The 14022-nt window shown below is 56.5% G+C and overlaps 1 protein-coding gene across 5 annotated transcripts in view; it reads right to left on the bottom strand.

Moving 5' to 3' along the window:
- The window catches only part of ZMIZ1 (zinc finger MIZ-type containing 1), a 231295-nt gene extending 222969 nt beyond the window's left edge, over positions 1-8326 (bottom strand). For 3 of the 5 annotated variants that reach the window (XM_019749483.3, XM_019749485.3, XM_019749486.3), the window contains exon 1: positions 7973-8289. The gene's annotated coding sequence lies outside the window, so the exon portion shown is untranslated. Of the gene's footprint in view, positions 1-7972 lie in introns of all 5 variants that reach the window. The other 2 variants (XM_019749484.3, XM_074339673.2) reach the window with 1 other exon arrangement.
- Positions 8327-14022: the final 5696 nt, after the last annotated feature.

Below are 14022 nucleotides of genomic sequence, written 5' to 3'. Positions count from 1 at the left end.
CCTGCAAAACAAGATGGTTGGACAGAGAGCCTGGAAGGGCCCTCCCCACTTGCAAATGCCAAGTAAGGGGTTCAGGACCCTTTCCCACAGGTTTCTGTGCCCCGTTTGTCCCTCAACCAGAGTGCTGGCTGGTTGGAGCTGGCTGCCTTTCCCCAGCTTCACCAGGGAGCAGGGTGGGAATTTGGGCGAGAGCCAGCTGACTGGGCAAGGTCCAGGCACCTGGCATCTCCTCCTTCATCCTGTCCAGAGCCTGCTGGCTCTTCCTCACATGCCGTCACCTGGGCCTGAGGCAGGTGATTCCCAGGGCAGAGCAAGAGGGCTTGCTCCCTGCTTCTCCATCCACAGAGGAAGTGATTGCAGGAACAAGGCAGCAGGGCCCTGAGCCCTGCAAAGGACAAAAGGCAGCATGTAGAAGGTTGTGTGGGGGAAGGGCGCAGGCAGAAGGAAGCACCCATCTTCTTGGACTAAACAGGCCTGGGCAGATGAGAAACCTTTCACGCTACCTAGAGGGTTTCAGTTTTACTTCCCTCAAATCTGCAATACAACCAACCTACTATTACCTTTCAAGAAATATGCTGCTGGGTTGGGGCTCTAATGCTGCATAGATTTGTGGGTACTGCTACAAACGTCCCATCCTAGTCTTTACCCTGAGAGCTCAGAATGGGCCCTGCTCCCCCCCTCCCCAGGTTCCGTTGGCCCTTCCCAAGTCAAAGACAGAACAGCATTTATTTATGAGCTCTGAAGGGTGGCTAACGGGGCTGCGCCTGGCCAACAGTACATGCTCAATAAATGTTTAATGAACTAATGGGCTGGAGAAACGGGGTTCCAGGCCTGGCTCTGTCACTAAGTCGCTGCTGCCCTTGAATACATCCCATTGTTTCTTCCCATAGTTTGGTTTCTCTGGCTATAAAAGGATCAATCAGACTAGATAAACCCTGTGGCCTCCCAATTCTATACTACATGATTAGGGGTGCAAAACACAAAGCCAGGGACATTGTGGAGTGGAAGGAGGCTTCAAACATCTCACCCCACTGTTCCAGAGCAAAGAGGACAGGATGTGACTGCTGGGTAGGACCCTCCTGGGCAGGGGTCCTGAAGATGGCACAGCTGTCCCAACCTCCAACCCCCAACCCCTGCAAGCGCCAACCTCTGTGGGTGGACAACTGGAGTTGTTGGGAAATGATAATGGGGGTAGAAGGAATGGGAGTGGGTGCAGTTTCAATTTAGGTCAAACACCAAAAAATGATGTTGGAAGAGCCACTGAAAATACAAAGAGATTGTATTTTAACAATCCCTACCCCCCACCCCCCACCCCCTATCAGAATAACTTTGACATTTTCTGGCAAAGCAATCATCTGCGTTGAATTGGACCCTCCAAGAAATCAAGAATCTGGGAAAGACTGGTGGGGAAGGAGGGACAAAACCTCCATGTCTGGGAGTCCTGGGTGACGCAGGTGTCTGTCCTCAGCAGAAACCCTGGCCAGCACAGGTTGGAATACTTGTGGGTCCCAGAATTCCAGGGTGTGTGTGTGTGGGGGGGGGTAATACCAACTGGGGAGCAGGCTTCAGACAAATGAAGTCCCCAGCCCCTATTTCTGGGGGAAGACATGTTTGGAGGGTTCACCAGTCCCTGGGCAATTCCAGACCTGCCCTGAAGTCTCCAGGGGCAAAAATCACAAAGTCATTCTACCACAAGTCCCTGACACCCTGCCTCTACCAGCCATCGAGGTCCTGGGCCAGTTCCTGCCTCTCTGTAGGCCTCAGTTTCTCCATATGCCCAGTGAAGGGTTGGAGCCAATGATCTCTAAGAGCCATGCTTGTTCTGACAGTCCGTGATGCCAAGATTCTACAGAAAAGCACACCACCTACCATCACTCAGGCCCCCAACCCCAGAGGTCTGGGAAGGGAGTCCCCAGTCCCCAGCCGGCTGTCTAAGCCTGGGCTGGGGCAGAGTGGAGTCCCCACACCGTCTGTCCTCAACAGCCTGCCACGGCTGAAACCTTCAAGTGGTTACAATTACAGCCAGGCTAACAGGATTAGGGGCGCATTGAAATCTAAGAAATCTAATTAGCTTAGACACCCCAGCCTCCCCCAGCACGATCCTGCAGTAACCCCGGCAGCTGGGCCTGACAGGCGGGACTTGGGGCCCTCCCAGGCTACAGTCATTACCTGCACAGGTGTGCCAGGCTGGGCCAGGCTTCCTGGGGCGGTGCCAGCTCAGCCAGCCCAGCTGCTCCCTGCTCTGGACCCTACGAGCTACAACCTTGTCCTGGGGTGGAGCTCAGGTGAGCTTCAGAAACCTAGGCACAGATCATGGGCAGCAGGTGGGCTGTGTCAAGAGGCAGAAGGAACTCAAGGGCCCTGCACAGGGCGGCTACTCCACACAGCCCGGGTACTGACTCAGCCAGAGGAGGGGCAGGCTGAGTCAATGTCTGTATCTATAGAAACCACTGCAGCCCAGGGAAGAGCCTTGGGCTGCACAGGAACCTGGGGCCTAGAAACAGCTCTGCTTCCTGCTCCAGGGCCAGGGATGGGGGTGAAGGCCCATGTACAGACATGTGTGCCCAGGAAGTCATGGCAGGATTTGGGGCTCAGAGCAAGCTCAGGGGGCACAGCTGCTGAAAGGTGTGGGTCATGTGCTGCCAAAAGTGGGAGGGGGAACGGGGACAGGTAGGGCCCATCTGTGACCCTTCCTGGGAACAGCTCTTCCTCCTTAACCTCAGGCTCCCATCCTCATTCTCGGGGTCCACTGGAGTAGTTGGGAAATGATAAGGGGGGTAGAAAGAATGGGTGGGTGCCGTTTCCACTTTTGTCAGACACCAAAAAATGACACTGAAAGTACAAAGAGACTGTATTGTAACAATCCTTAACAATCCATTTGTCCTCTGGTTGGTGGACTAAGAAGGCGGCAGCCCAGTGTTGGCATCTGCAAGGACTGAGGGTGAGTCCTGGCTTAGCCACAAGTCACCTCACGTCTGTGCACCTCAGTTTTCTCTCTGTTAAATGGGGTAATTCCAAAACGTAGCTAGCGTACATGTTATTAGTGGGGTTAAAAAAAAAAGTTGCAGAGTGCTTCCAAATACACCAAGTGCTACCAAAGGCGAGGGGTGCTGGTTATCACTGTCACTGCGTGCCCGCCCCATGGCAGGCAGCCAGGTGCTGGTGGTTAATTATTTATTTGGACTGCTCTTCCTGCTCTGACTGAACTGCACACTCCTAAGGTACAGGAACTGTCTTAGACATTTCTGGGTCTCTCACAGGCCGTGGTCCTCATACTGTGGACTCTCAGGAAGTACCTATGGCCTCAGTGCTGGGCCCCAGACCCCACCTCACCCCACTATGTATCTCCTTCCTTCTCCTCATACCCAATTCAAGGAGAGAAAGTGCCAAGAGGTGAACCCAGCAGACAAAGACAGACCATGGTGAGCCCCTCAGGCAGCCCCTCCCCAGTCCCCATAGGCCACTCCCAATAAGGGCTGGAAGTAGCCCCTTGAAGGGTATACGCCCGTCCAGCTTCAGTATGGGAGTACTGATCTTCAGTGATCATTCAGGAAAGAGCGAGTAGTGGTCGAGAGGACTTCCAGTACCTCACGACCAGAGTGAGGATCAGGAGAGGTTGATTTCCAGAAAGTCTGCCATGCAGTAGAGCATGCTCACAGCCAGCTGTCCAGTGAAGGCAGAAGCTGCCCATAGGTAGTGAGTACCCTGTCATGGGGGGCATGCAAGTCAAGGCAGGACAGTAAGCTATCAGGGAGGTAGGCTTGGATGGGAAAGCAGCTTCTGGAAAATGCTTCTAGCACCTCCAACCCAACCCCTTTGTGTTCAATCCATTCTGTGCCCAGAGCCTGCCAGGCCTTTAGGGGACACATGCCGAGGGCTCTCGTAACATCTGCTTCATCATCACAGCAACCAAGTGGATAGGAGGGGTTCTGCCTTTGGACCCATTTTACAGACGAGGAGACAGAGGCTCAACACAGTGAATCTACTGGCCCAAAGCAGCCAGCCAGCTACAGCCTCCTGACACCTCTCCCTCATCTCCTCAGGTAATGGGAAGACCCACATAATCATGATGGATTTCTGGACTTTTCCCAAAGCCTGTGCCTGGTTTTCTCAGCCTCCCTTCATTCTCTCTGAGGGCAGGGCCCAACCTCAGAATCAACCTTAGAAGCTGTAGAGCTTACAGCCCCGTCAGGCTCTGCCTCCTCCCAAACTCAGGGGCTCTAGGGACAAAGAGCCCCCCACACCAATGTGGGGGCTGAGGCCACTGTGTCCTGTTGAGAGGTCAGAGTAATCACGAGGCAAGGCTGCAGCAGTGTCCAGGGTAATTACAGCAGACCGGCCTTTGTTGTCCACACAAAATCTAAGGAACCTCATAAAGATGAGGCAGAGATAGGAGCCAGGCAAGGGTGCTGGGGGGCAAAGTTATGAATGAAAACGTATGGGACCCAGTGGCGGCCTGGCAGGCCCTGCTTCCTGGTTCCATGACAGAGTGCCCAGAAAAAGCTTCCAGAAATTAACTTGTAGGTGCCCGGATTTCTTACAGCAACGTCTCTCCCTAAGACTGGGGTAACAGCTGCCTGTTGGATGATGGCCACAGAGAGAGAACTCAGCATCGGTGACTTCACACACAGGTACCGTTTTGACAAAACTCTCAGGACACAGCAGGCCTCAAAGTGTGTTCCTTCTTTATCTACCTCCCATCTCTATCAATCAGGAAAAAAGTGAAGTCTGCAGCTCTTCTCAGTTGGGTCCTTCCCTCTGCAATTTCTAGGATGAGTTGACAGTGGACACTTGTCCAGTTGGGGCACATCTCTGGGGGCCAGGAATGGACACAATGTTGTGTGACTGTCACTAGGGGAGGGGGAGAGAGGGAGAGAGAGAGAGAGAGAGAGGGAGAAAGAGTGTGTGTGTGTGTGTGAGAGAGAGAGAGAGAGAGAGAGAGACAGAGAGAGAGAGAGAGAGAAACTGTGGTTCCGTGGCCAAACCCCAGTCTCTGGACCTTTCTTCACTTTGCTCCTGGCTGTGAAAAGGAGGATCCGCCTTCCCTCTTTCCTTAGGAGGAAAAAGGGACATTTTGTCCCCACAAAGAAGCCAGCAATCCTTTTCTGCCTAGGCAGGGCTAGTTATCAAAGTTTCCCCTAAGTCCAGCAATTTCTTATTCCCAAGTCCTCTGTGAGCCATACCCTGAATAACTCAAAACTCAATCCAAAAACCATTTAAAACTTCTGAAATCTCCCTAAGGCTCCCCCCATCACACCACCACCCCCCCCAAAGTCACTGCCACCAACACTTAGAAGTCTAAAGTTTGGAGATTTACATGTGAAAACAGCATTTCATAACCTCGTGACTTGGGACAAGGAGATGCTTCTGTCCTTTTGGGAAAAACAAAACCCAACTGAAATCATAAAACTCAGAAGAAAACACCATCTCCCTCCAAATGCATTCCCTTGGCCCCAAAGTCACACGTGCTCTGTGGCAGATAGAGCTTTCAATGTGTCTTTTGTTTGATGCTGGTGTTTCAACATCCTCAACTTGAAGAAAGAAAGGTCAGCACAAGGCTTGGGGCATTCACAAACCACACCACTAGGGCCAGGCAGCTGGCAAGCAAGGGGCCAGGAATTCCACCCACTCTGGACCCCCTCTAAAGGCAGCCAGGACAGTGAAAGTTAAGGGCTTGCTCCCTCTTCTAAATTTCCCAGATAGCTTACAAGCAACTTTTAAATTCCTGGGACCATACAAATGCCAGGAAAGGCAAGTCAGAGTTCATCACCAACCAAGCTACCCATTCTGCAGCCACAGTGCCTGCCTCTTTATCTCCACCTTCAAAAAAACAAAAATAAGCAAACCCAGGCACCTCTGGGAACAGCCTCTGGCCTCCTGCCCTGCCCTGTGTAACCAGCCTGTCCTCACACCCACAGGGGGAGGAGTCCGCACGGTTTAGCCCTCAGGTCTACCAGGCCCTGTCCTGGGGTTGCAGCAGGGAGACAAACTGTTGCTCAAGAAAGTCCTACAGAAAACCCTTGGTACCAGAAGGTAGCTCCCGGTGGCTCTTGCCTAGAGCCAAGCCAGAGGCTTCCATAGGTGCCTTCCCAGTGTCCTTTTAAATCTGTGGGGTTGGGCCCTACTCTCCCAGGCCCTGGGCTGTCCACTCAGGAGGCTCCAAATGACCATGGCAGAGCAGGGAGGAGGAAAAGGCTGGCGGAGCAGTGCCCTCACCCTGCCAGCCCAGCCGCCAGCTTCTTGGAGGACCTCTGAGAGAACATTTGTTTGGGCTGCCAAGTTAAATCTTCCTCCCTCATGTCAGGGCATTGGAAAAGCAGTCAGAGGAGAGGAGAAGGGGGAGAGCGGGGGAAGGAGCAGCGGGAGGGAGGGGGGGAGGGAGGTAGGCGAGCAGGCTCTCGGAGCCCCAGTTACTCCGGCACTGCCTGCCCAGGATGCAGGCGGCTCCCAGGCAGGCGCAGCAGGGACTCCGGACACCCAAGCAGGGGCCAGACCTCCAGGGTTCCGGGGTCCCACACCGAGTGCCAGACGCCCTCGGTCCGCGCCTAGAGAGAGGCTCTCGCTCTGTACCCCGCCGGCGGGGCGAGGTGGGAAGGGAAGCAGAGGAAGAAAAAGTTTGCTGCAGGTAGAGGGGGAGGGCCAGGCGGCCCCGCCGTCAGACTGTCCCCCAGGGAGGGGTGGGGGACCCGGGCCGACTGCCCTGGCGCGCTCCCGCCCGGGTTGTTTACATTCCTGGAGTGTCTTTTAAACCCGGGGCTGAGGCCGGCTCCCGGCCTTCTCCAGCGGCTCTGGGGCAGTCTCCCGTGAAAATCTGCTGGCGCACAATAGCCAGGAAGGCGGCCGCCCCTCGCCCGCGCCCCGGTTGCTGCCGGGCGGGGAACCTGCCCTCCGCACCGCGCCCTCTCGCCGCCCGGCTGGCTTCCTGGACAGATGTCCCCGGCGAGGGGGCGTCGCGAGCCGATGCCCGCGCCCCAGACATCGAGGCCGCGCTCCCCACTGTTTTCTCCCCAGCCTAGACGCCAGGAATGTGAAACAAGCTCCCAGAGCCCGCCCCCCCCCACCCCAGCTCCAGCCCCGGCCCGGCCCCCCAACCTCCACCGCGGCAGGCCTCCCATTCCCCCGGGGCCGCCGCCGCCGCCGCCGCCGCCGCCGGAGACTAAGAGGAAGAAAGAACACGGGGAAATTACTTTCGTATTTGCAAGGCGCGCGCGCGCACACACACGCACATCTTCCCTCCCGGCTCCCCTCCTGGCCGGGGCAGCCGGGTGCAGGCGTTGCCCTTAACGCCCCTCCACCTTCTAAAGACCTATAGGAAGCCCCTACGCACACCCTTCGGTGTTCCCCGCTCGTACCTTGCGCCGCGTCTCCCGGGGCAATTCACACACAAACAACTTAACCGCGCCCCCCACCTCCCATTTACAAAAGTGTGTGTTTTCCTTGAAAATTCAGATGCTCAACTTAACACCACCACCCCTTGCCACCAGAAATCCGGCGCCGTCCCTGGCGGTTTCGTCCACACAGGCGCACAACTTCGCGTCTCCCCAAAGGAGGCGAGGGAGACCGAGGTGGTCCTAGCCGGGTCCTTCCCTCCCTCCCCGAATCCCGGTCCTGCCCGGCCCCCAGAGTACAGAACGAGGGCTGGAGGCGCACCGGCAGGAGGCGGACAGCAGGTACGCGCGCGCACAACCGCACTCACGCCCCGCACACCCGACAAGCCCCGGTCCCCACGCGCAGCCCAAGCCGGCTCCGCGCAGCCTGGCTTTCTCCGGTCGCCTGGGCCTCGGCCCCTTGCCACCAAGGGGAGCGCAACGGAGCCCCGTCGCCGGCCACTCGCCCAGCTTGCGGGGCCCCGCTGGACGCTTAAAGGAAAAAGCCCTAGCACCCGGTGTCCCATGCTCGCACCCCGAGAGTCCAGGGGGAGCGGGAGGAAGGCCCAGGGCCAGCGGGATCCCGGGTCTGGCCCCAAACTTACCAGGCGCTGCGAACGCCGCTGCCGCCGCTGGAGGACGCGCCGCTGCCGCCGCCGCCGCCTCCGGGCAGGGCTGGCTCGGGCCGGGAGGAGCGCTGCGAGGGCGCCGAGCACAGCTCCGCTCCGGCTCCTGCTCCTGCTCCACGCCGACCGGGGCTGGGGTCACCGCGCTGCGCTGGCGCTGCTAGCTCGCTTAGCCGCCGGACCGCTGCTCGCCTGCCCGCCGCCCGGCCGCTCGCTCTCCCGGGCGCCCGCAGCCGCTCGCTTTTTTAATGTCCACAGACAGTGAAAAGGAACTCGGCGTTAGGGGGTGAGTAAGTGAATCAACTCGCCCGGAGCCGAGCAAGTTGAAGTGTCAGATTACATTGGCTATTCTATTTCCAAAGGGCCCCGCGCCGCCGGCCGCCTGCAAAAGCCGGTGCGGAGTCACGGACGGAGCGGCGCATAGCGCCGCCGCCGCCGCCGCCGCCGCCACCAGCGCTTGGCTGGGCTCTGCTCGCGCGCTCTCTGCGTTCTCACCGCTCTCTCTCTTTCCGTTTCTCCTCTTTCTCTCCTCGCCTTTCCTTTCTCTTCCTTTGCTTTCTTTCTTCCCCGCTCCTCCGTCTGGACCCTCTCCAAGCTTTTCCCCTCTCTGGCTGTGATGGGCTTCGCGCGTCAACCCCAGCCCCGCCACTCACCTCCCTCTACTGTTCTCCCCCCCGTCCCCCCATCCCCGCTCTCTGACCGCCCCCTCCGACCCAGCAAGTTTGGAGTAGGAGAGAAATGCCGAGCTTAGGAAGGGATCACGTTGGGGAGGGGGCTAAAATCATCCAGCTCACTGGATGTCCTCCTTAGTTCTCATGCCCGCGACGGGAGTGCACTTAAGGCTGCGAACGCGGTCTGGTACCCGAATTGGGTGTAAGCGAGTTGTTAACAGGATCGCCAAAGCCTCGCCCGGGGGGGGGGGGGGGGGGGGCTTTGGGTTTCTTTCCAAAGCCTGGGGACAGGCTTGTGGGGCGAACAGAGGACACCCCACCCCCCACCCCCACCACCAAGGGCGATGTTGGTGGAGGCTGGAGCGAGGTACACCGACGGCTGGGAAGGAGAGGTGCGCAGGGTCTGTCCCCAGCACGCATGCCTCCAGAGGCGCACGGATTCTCCGAGCCCTGGCAGCGAGCGCCCTGGCCCCAAAACGCGCGGGCGGGGTGGGGGCAGTCCTCTGTCCGGAGCCGGGCACTGCCCCACGGGTCGCTCAGAGAGAAGACACTCACGAGGCACAGTTGGGTGCGCCCACTCGCGGCGTTCCCCTCGCAGACCCACCCCCGATAGCATCTAAGTGCGCGCCCACCTTGGCTCAGGTCCACTGCCACTCACACGGAAACTCCTACACAAACCGCGTACACATTCGCGCCCACACTCAGCATTACAAACACGCTTCCACACACACACACGTACACTTGCCCTCATAAATGTGCGTGTACACTGCCATAGCAAGGACTCTCACAGAGACATGCAATTACGCACACACACATCGCTGTACAACCAACCGCACATACACTCAAAACACAAAACATTACCCTGTGCACTAAATCCTCACGTTCACGTACACATACAAGCACACACGTCCTCCTCCCTTCTTCTTCCACACCCTTTCCTCAAGCCCACCACTCATGATGTGCGGCACCCTCAGTCCCAAATCATAATCAGCACTCGCGCAGCATGGTTGAACACACACAAGCGCGCCCGCACGCGCTCCCCTCGCGGCACAGACGGGGGAGGCTTCGGCCCGGCGCCCGCTGCGGATTCCAGGTGTGGCGGTGGCTCCGCGCTCCGTGTTTTGCAGTCCGCCGCGGTGTTGGAGGCGAGGCGAGGAAGGGAGCTGGAATAACAAAGGCAAGTTGGGGAGAGCGCAAGGGGGCGCAGCCCCGGCCGGGCGGCGGGGGGAGCCCTACTCGACCCGAGCTTTGGAGGCTGCAGGGTCTCAGGCGCCAGGAGCCCGAGGTGGGGGAGAGGGAAGGGGGGTGACGAGAGGCGGGGCCGCAGCGTGACGTCAGAGAACAATGACACCGCCAGAGGCGGACACCAGGAGGCAGCAGGGGCGGGGGTCTCCCCCGGGGCCTGAGACTAGCGGAAGACGTCCCGGCTTGGCCAGGGCCGCTGCCTGATTGACGAGGCCGGCTTGGGAGAGCGGACGTGCCACGCAGACTCGCGGATCGTCTCCGGCCTCCTTGGTAGTGATCAGCGCCGACGCTGGGCCAACGCGGGGAGCAAGCCGGACTACCCCCCTCACCCTCATTTTAGAACATCTTTTAGAGGGCTTCTCTGACCTCGGCTTGAACTCCTTTAGGGCCGGCGAGATCACTCCTTCCACCACCAAGAGAGAGGAGGCAAAATGAATTTGCCAGCCCTGAATTCATTCTCAAAGCTGCACTAGTCTGACAGCCAGCGAACTCAGCCTGGATTCCTGAGGGCTCAGAGGACTGCAGCTCAGGTCCACGGGGACGTGGGGGGCGTGGGGATGCCGGGAGTCTTGTTGATTTTCCCTGGGGAAATTCTGCCTCCCTGTGCCATTAGGTGCAAGAGAAGGCACTCCTTTCTGGCCCTCAGTGTTTTGACCTGTCACATGGACTATTATCACGCTGCTCCCCCACAGGTGGCAGCTGAGCATCCCTGGGGAGGATGGATGGTATGAAAGCACTTCTAGACCTCTAGGGACACCAGAAAGGATTGGTCCCAGCACATCCCTGTGGGAAGGATCCCCTCCACCTCAGCATCTGGGTGGCCCAGCTTCCTAAGTGGGGCAACCTAAGAAACCCTTGAAGTCCTGACCCAGGGCTGGAAGGTGGGAATTCAGCTTGCTGAATGGTGGCTGGAGCCACAGCTACCCCAGCCCTCCCCCACACCTCCAGCAATCTGTAGCATTGCAGCAGCCACAAAGCCACCCCCCTCTTAGGTCCAAAACCTCAGGGCAGAGTTCCTGATGTTTAAGGACCTGGAGGGTAAGAATGCAGCCTCAGCCAAGAACTAGACCAGTTCCAATTGCCTTGATGACCACCTAGGTCAGGATGCTCAATCCTCTGAACATTACTCAGTGGATGGCAAGGGCTCACCACTTCCAGGAAGTGGAGGATGCAGATGACCTTGGGGGTGACCACTCATTTCAAAAGCTCCTGTCCAGAGGACTCCCACCCCATCCAGTTTCCTTTACCTTTGAAAACTAGGAAGCTACTGCAGAGGGCCGAGGAGCCAAGCTCAGCACACAAAGCAGACCCAACTCAGTAGTAAGGAGCCAGGGGGAATTTCACCTCTTCCCAGCTAGGCAAACGTGGCACTTGATGGCAGCAAGTCCCAGAAATCTCACCTGGGCCCAGGCCTCCTGGGGACCCTGGGCTCCAGTCCTTGGGACTCAGGCCCTTGCTGTCTCTATTCATCTTTCAGGAAAATAACAAGACAGATTGGATCCCTGTGGGGCCTTGGAAGAAGCTATGATTTATTTAGTACCTACTGTGTGCTGTGTACTGTGGTGAGGGCCTCTTAGCATTAGTTTATTGAATTTTCACATTGCCTGGAATTAGGTTTTATTACTATCCCCCCTTCAGGGAAAACTGCACTGCGAGTGGCTTGCCAAAGGTCAATCAGGATTCAAACTCGGTCTCTCATTAGCAAGGTTTTCTGTTGGCCTCTCCAGCCCCAGCTCTGAATCCTCATCCATAGACTCTCTGTGTGGTCCTAGGAAAGTTGCTAGACCTCTCTGGGCTTCTGTAAACCAAGGGCAAGGTCTATGACCATGGTCAGGCTTCTCTGGGGATTGTCTGTCATGAGCCCAAAACTTCTTGGCTTTGGCCTCTGTGGGCCTGGAGGTCTGAGCAGAGAGGAAAGTGCTTTTACTTCCCAGCCACTGAGAGTTGGAAGATGGGTCCTACTCAGCAAGTATAGGTGGCCCACACCCACTTTCGGAAAGCAGACTCAAATGCTATTAATTAGTTTGCATTCTGGGAGCTATCAGTGGGGAAGCTGGCTGTTGGTAGGCCTGGGCCCTGGGGAGCAGGGAGCCAGGAAGTCCAGGGTGTGAGGAAAAAGGCAGTGGTCCTGAGGCAAAGCAGAGGACCTATGCAGGGTGCAGTGAGTATGGTCTCCTCGGCCTGTGGGGTCTCAGTGGGATGGAGGGCAGGGGATTGGCACACATGGGGGTAGATTCCTACCTCTCCAGAACTGCCTCTCTGTCTCCACTTTCCACCCCTCACTCTCTGAAAGGGAGTCAGAGGACTAAGGGGCTAAAGGAAAGTTACACTTATTGAGTGCTAACAGTACACCAAGCACTTTGGAAATATTCTTTCATTTGTCCTCTCCATGAGCCAGAAAGTATAATTCCCTTCTGAGGAAAGAGGCTCAGAGAGATTAAGTGACCTCCTCAGGATCGCACAGCTATTCATTGGCTGGGGCCGGGATTGGTCCAGGTCTGGGCTGGGCCTCAGTGTTCAGAATGGGGACTTGCCTTCATCTCAGCACCAGCTATGTTGCAGACAAGATGATCTGAGTACTTTGGGGTAAAGACCCTCACTCACCTCCCAGGGAATGATCAGGGCCCCCTTCCATGGCAGTGGGGTTAATCCTGGTAGATCCAGGAGACATATGGTTGCTGCCCAGCTTGGAGGCCTTTGCCTCTCAGGGTAGGTGGTTGGGTCCAGCCAAAAGTGGACGTGCCCTTCAGCACATCAGGCTGCCCTGGTCCACAGGCTACCTGTATCCCAATCACATCGCCCCTCGATTCTCTGAGGTCACGCCTTCCCAGCCTCCTGGCCTTGGCTCTCCCAGCCACTTCCTCCAAGCATGCTATCTTCTCATAGGTCCCAGACCACGCTCTTCTTCCAAGGGGAGGTCCCAAAGAGTAGACTGAGAGAGTGCCTCAGGAGCTGGGACACTTGCTCCCAGCCTACCATTGCCTGACTTTCTGTGTGTCTTGAGCACAGCATAGACTCTCTGTGCCTCTGTTTCTCCATGTGTCAAGTGAGAGTACAGGACACACAAGGGACGTCCAATGGCATTTTTGCCTCTGATTGCCCTATGCTTCTATAGGTCTGAGCCTTCAACACTTGGACTGAACTACAGTGAACTTCAGGGTATGAGGGGGGCCCTGCTTTGGGGCATGCCCTCAGAGCCGCTAGCCAGGTAGGGACAGGAAAACACGTACACAGAGGGTGCTGTATAAGACTATGGCTGTCCAGGACTGTGAATACGTAAGGACCCTAACGCCTTGCTTCACGGTATAACTCTCATCTTCTGAGCCTCACAGCGGCCCTTTTATGGGTGACTAACCTGAACCCCAAAGGAAGCTGGTACCTTTCCCATGTCCACACAGATGGAAGTACCACAGTTGGAACAAGAACCAGGTCTCATAATCCAGCACCTTCTCCCCCGTACCAGCGCTGCCAGAGAAGTGATCTGAGAGCCAGTACGTCCAGCACTGCTGGGGCTAAGTCTGGAACAAGTGGCAGGGGAGGATCAAGCCTCCTTCCTCTGTCCTGACAGCTCTTGCACCCTGAAGGGAGGGTCCCTCCTCCCTGGCACTGGAGAGGGTGGCAGAATCTCTCATAGCCTCAGCATCTCTCTTCCTCACCTAGACAGCAGTCTTCCAACCTCAAGGCTCATCCCCCCCTTGCCCTGACGCTGGCATGCAGCCCTTTTGGGTGGCTCCCATAATTGCCAGAAATATCTGTACACCAGGGGTGCCAAAAAATGTACACGAGTGGACACTTTGGTCAACGTTGCTCAAGCAGTAGTTCGCCATAACCAGAAGTGTCTGGGCGTTGATGGTAACCACTTTGAGCACCTCTTGTAATTGCAGAAGTCAAACATGACTTGTATTCATCTTTTGTTATCGGTGTATGTTGAATATTACAATTTTAATACAGTTTTCCTTTCTTAAAATGTGCATACATTTTTCTGTCTGTTTGTCTGTCTATCTGTCTCTCTCTCTCTCTCTCTCTCTCTCTCTCTATATATATATATATATATATATATATATATATATATATATATATATATATATATATATATATCCACATACACACACA

Source organism: Rhinolophus sinicus, chromosome 15 (genome assembly GCF_057876585.1).
Source record: "Rhinolophus sinicus isolate RSI-liver-muscle chromosome 15, RSI-T2T, whole genome shotgun sequence".
NCBI classification, from domain to species: Eukaryota; Metazoa; Chordata; class Mammalia; order Chiroptera; family Rhinolophidae; genus Rhinolophus; species Rhinolophus sinicus.
Note: the sequence above shows the minus strand (reverse complement) of the source record. Positions and strands in the feature narration are given on the sequence as shown.